Source organism: Sander lucioperca, chromosome 5, assembly GCF_008315115.2.
Source record: "Sander lucioperca isolate FBNREF2018 chromosome 5, SLUC_FBN_1.2, whole genome shotgun sequence".
NCBI classification, from domain to species: domain Eukaryota; kingdom Metazoa; phylum Chordata; class Actinopteri; order Perciformes; family Percidae; genus Sander; species Sander lucioperca.
The window spans coordinates 15,527,263-15,532,694 of record NC_050177.1 but is presented as its reverse complement, the minus strand read 5'-3'; positions in this window follow the sequence as shown (position 1 = coordinate 15,532,694).

Below are 5,432 nucleotides of genomic sequence, written 5' to 3'. Positions count from 1 at the left end.
CGCCTTTTTGTCGCTTTTTTTGACACCTTTTTGTCACCTTTTTGATGCTGTTATGATGTTTTTATGACGCTGCATGCTCATTTCATGAAGCTTTTTTGGCACTTTTTGTCGCCTTTTGATGCTTTTTTGATGCTTTTTTGTCGCTTTTTTTGTTGCCTTTTTGTCGCATTTTTGTCGCCTTTTTTGACGCCTTTTTGTCACCTTTTTGTCGCCTTTTTGACGCTTTTTTGACGCTATTTTGATGCTTTTTTGATGTTTTTTGTCACTTTTTTTGTTGTCTTTTTGTCACCTTTTTGTCACCTTTTTGTCACCTTTTTGATGCCTTTTTGATGCTGTTATGATGTTTTCATGACGCTGCATGCTCATTTCATGAAGCTTTTTTGGCGCTTTTTGATGCTTTTTTTACGTCCTGCTTTCAACTGGAGATTGGGTAACGTTTGCTGTACGAGTGTGAGTGTGTGTGTGTGTGTGTGTGTGCGCGTGTGTGTGCGTGTGTGCGCGCGTGTGTGTGTGCGCGCGTGTGTGTGTGCGCGTGTGTGTGTGTGTGTGTGTGTGTGTGCGCGTGTGTGTGTGTGTGTGTGCGCGTGTGTGTGCGTGTGTGCGCGCGTGTGTGTGTGCGCGCGTGTGTGTGTGTGTGTGTGTGTGTGTGTGTGTGTGAAGCAGGATGTGGGGAAACTTTCAGGTACGTCTGCAAACCTTCCCGAGAAAATCATCATTGTAAACATGTGAGATTAAAGATCAGAGATAAGAGCTGAGGGGAAATGATCTGACATCCCACCCACCATCTCTCAGTGTGGCAGTTTGGAACGACTTTAAAACACATCATAGGAGCCAGCTCCCCTAATCTAAATTGTAATGAAACAAGCGAGATTACAGATCAGAGATACTGTAACTGCTGAGGGGGAATCCTTCTGCTCTACACACTTCCCCTATTGGAGGCATTCATGTTGAAGAGTCTGAGCAGCATAGTCATGTATAAATACTGTGATTTTAACTGAATAAAAGCACACACGGACACTGTTACAAACCAAGTTTTTAAGCCTCTAAAAAGTTAATTAATTGAGATGAAATCTAACTAGTGAGGTACTTTATAAACAGTATAGATCTGAAGGCTGCTGCTGGACAATAAGCTGCTGTCTCTGAGGAAACACAGCAACGCAGTCTGTCATCCAGATACTTTCAGTATGCAGCGAGATCAGCCAAGCTGAAGCAGTATTACTGTACTTCCTGTCACATGTGGTACAGCATGTGCAGTATTCAGACATCAGGAGACTCTTAAAAAAACAGCTCGGATCACTTGTTTTGGTGTACGTTAACAGCAACTTCATCAAATCCTTCTCCAAATCCATGAAACATTGGTTCAAATAATCAAATACGCTGCCATAATCCAGAATATTGTGCTTTTCTTTGTCGCTTAAAGTGCCCATATTAAGAAAGAAATCACTTTTTCTGGGATTTGGGGAGTTATTTTGTGTCTCTGGTGCTTCCACACACATACAAACTTTGGAAAAAACCATCCATGCTGTTTAGAGTGAGATACGGTTCCTGAATGTGTCCTGCCTTCAGTCTCTGGGTGAGCTGTTCAAAATCTGCACGGCTTTCTACGTCACTAGCCGAGACGAGGGGCCTAGGGGGCTAACCGTTAGCATGCTAGCTCGTTCTCAATGGGAAAACACTGCTACAACACACACAAATTCACCCTAATCTACAAAAGAACTACTTCCATGTCCCTGTTCTGCAGGTATTCCACACAAAGTTGGAAGTGCGCCCTCGTTTAGAAGAAGTCTCCCGGCTAATCCTGCCTTGTACTACTGAAGTTGGAGAAACAGCTAGCTAGCTCATGTAGTCCTTACCTAGCTACTGAGCATGTGATCTTACCTAGCTACTGAGCATGTGCGACTGCCAACAAAGATGTTACAGCAGTGAGAGGTCTCACTCTGTAGCTAAAACAGAGACCTGAACACAGGGTGAAAAGAGGAGCTGCAGCAATGTGCAGTACAACAAAAATATGGTGTTTCTTTGAAAATTAAGCCATGTAAACCTATTCTGATATAATCTCAAAATACAATTATGAACCTGAAAATGAGCAGAATATGAGGTCTTTAAGGCTATGTTCGCACTCTGCGTCTTTTTTTGAAGCAGCCAGCGTGTGTTTTACAGTATAATCCTGTGGAGTAAACCGTGTTTTCTAACAAATGCCGACTTCTTTCCTGCAGCTCGGAGCGTCTTTTTGAAGTTGAAAAAACTTCAAAAAACACCCTACGTCTAGCGCTTTTTTAACAGCCGACCAATGACAAGCGGAATAGCCAGACCTGTCGTTTCCGCTCCCTCTGTCTGTCTCTCTCTCTCTCTGTCTCTCTCTCTGTCTCTCTCTCTCTCTCTCTCTCTCTCTCTCTCTCTCTCTCTCTCTCTCTCTCTCTCTCTCTCTCTCTCTCTCTGTCTCTCTCTCTCTCTCTCTCTCTCTCTCTCTCTCTCTCTCTCTCTCTCTCTGTCTCTCTCTCTGTCTCTCTCTCTCTCTCTCTCTCTCTCTCTCTCTTCCTTCTCTATCTCCAGAAAGATCAAATTTTTTCATTTGTCAAGGTGGAAAAAAATGAAAAATTTGATATTGGAACCCATTTTTCTGTTTTTCCAAATGTCCGTTTGTGCTTAGAAAATTGAACTGATAAGCGTTACGCTGACCGAACACGGCCTTGGTAGTGTCTCTGTGTGTGCTTATGTGTTGATGATGTGTTTGAATGTGTGTCTATGCACTTCTACCGGTCTACTGTATATGCTATGTGTGTTGTGTTTTTCTCGTGCCATCAACCTGCCAGCTGTCATGATCTGGATGGTTGTGTAATTGTACTTGTCTATGCCTAAATGTTTCTTATTTTATGTCCATGTGTTGTATTGTTGTAGCTTATCTACTGTTTTAAGCCATCAACCTGCTAGGCAGTCCCTCCAGAAAAACGTGATTATGCGATCGCATAATTCAATGCATAATCAGCCAAAGTCTGCAGATTTATGCGGGAGGGGGGGGGGGTGCATTTTTTCAAATTCGCCGCATAAATTGCAGATTTCCGTGCAAAATATGCGGGGCTTGCATGATTTCATAATCCCCGCATTTCCGTTGCAAAAAACTCACACATATCTTAGCAGAAAGTTGAAAAATGTTGTGTTTACTTCACACAAGAGCAGCCGTTTTCCCCTGTTGCTATGGGAACGTTATGAAGTGACGTAATTACGCGACGTGAACATCATCGAAAAGCTGCAAACCCCGCGATGAAGCCACGATGAAACCGCAGTTTTTGCAAGTTCCCGCAATGTCATTGCATACATTTGCATAAATATCCCGCATATTCAATCGCATTTTTTAAGAAAACGTGCCGCATAATCAAGGATTTTTGCCCACAACAATCATAAAAAAAACTCCACATTTTTCTGGAAGGACTGACTAGGGACTGCAGATCAAAATTATCCTGCGTGGCTACATCTGGCATTCACATGTTGGACTCTGTGCTCATGTTGATTAATGTGCGTTGTCCAACTCATTATGAAACTGAAATTCAACATCACACGTAGCCTAAAGAAGTCCTCCACAGCAACAGACACAGAGCTGAAACTATTCTCTCAGTTAATCATTATTGCCTACGATCCACTAGAAGACTCTGAACAGACTTTGAAAAGACTCAAGTCCATACGCGGAGTTTGCGGGGGCAATTCAACTTCTGAAACTGGGAAATTGCAAATTTTTGTTTCAAAAATGAGTGGAATAATTACGTCTGGCATGACCAGATCTTTTATAAATATCTTAAATAACACAAAACAACTAAATGATGGTAGGTAATACATCTGATTTCATATAGGCCTACTGCTTTATTAAAAAAAATATTTTTTCAGGGCTCTGGCTCTCACCTGAGACCATTGTCGACGCGTATGCAGGACGCAAAAAACGAAAGTTACTGTTGCACTAGTCTGGACATCTTTCCGTGCCAACATTGCAATAAAGGTTTCCTAAATGCCATGTATATAAATGATGTCAGATTGTGCGTTTTGTGTAGATTTGGACTTTTATAGCCTATGTTTTATTCCACTTTGTTTAAACGGTGAAGTGGAGAGGCCTCGTTCACCTGTTTGGAGCTGGCTGGTGAATGTGACGCCCGTATCGGCCTTGCTGGATACACCGTGACTCTGTTTGTGGATCTCCTGATCGCTGTGGATTACTTTTTTTCGTGGTGCTTTACACCAATCACAACAGTTGAGGCGGGCTTTACACCAATCACAACAGTTGAGGCGGGCTTTACACCAATCACAACAGTTGAGGCGGGCTTTACGCCAATCACAACCGTTGAGGCGGACTTTACACCAATCACAACCGTTGAGGCGGGCTTTGCACCAATCACAGCCGTTGAGGCGGGCTTTACACCAATCACAACCGTTGAGGCGGACTTTACACCAATCACAACCGTTGAGGCGGGCTCTACACCAATCACAGCCGTTGAGGCGGGCTTTACACCAATTACAGCCGTTGAGGGGGGCTTTATGCCAATCACAACCGTTGAGGCGGGCTCTACACCAATCACAACCGTTGAGGCGGGCTCTACACCAATCACAACTGTTGAGGCGGGCTCTACACCAATCACAACCGTTGAGGCGGGCTCTACACCAATCACAGCCGTTGAGGCGGGCTTTACGCCAATCACAACCGTTGAGGCGGGCTTTACGCCAATCACAACCATTGAGGCGGGCTTTACGCCAATCACAACCGTTGAGGCGGGCTCTACACCAATCACAACCGTTGGGGCTCTACACCAATCACAACTGTTGAGGCGGGCTTTACGCGATGACAGTAGCGCAGCGACGGCGAGCAGCTTTTTGTTTACATTCAACATGACGGCTACTGAACCCGTTGATGCCGCTGTCGCCGCTACATCCCCTGGATCGCTTGTCCCTCTTCGGGACAAACAACAACAAACTTCGAGCTAGAAAGCTACACGCTGAAAATGTCAAGTTTTAAAGAAACTTTGGATGGTGCAACAAGGCCAGGTCTTCTCGGTTCTTTCAGGGAATGATTGTTAAGATTTAACAAGAATATATTTAGGTCATTTCCTCTCTAACTGGGACGTTACGCCCTCCCCCTCCCTTCCGTGCTTCCTGAAACAGTCATGGATGCGCATTGTGGAAGTAGCCTACGTGCTAACACTGTTTGTTATGTTTGGTGGTGCAGGTTGGCACAGTTTGTTTTTGTTGGCGTTTGTGGAGCTTGGGCTGTCTACAGTGTGTTTTTTACAGTGTGTTCAGGGGACAGGCAGCTAGCGGATAGTGAGATGTTTTTTACAGTGTGTTCAGGGGACAGGCAGCTAGCGGATAGTGAGATGTTTTTTACAGTGTGTTCAGGGGACAGGCAGCTAGCGGATAGTGAGATGTTTTTTACAGTGTGTTCAGGGGACAGG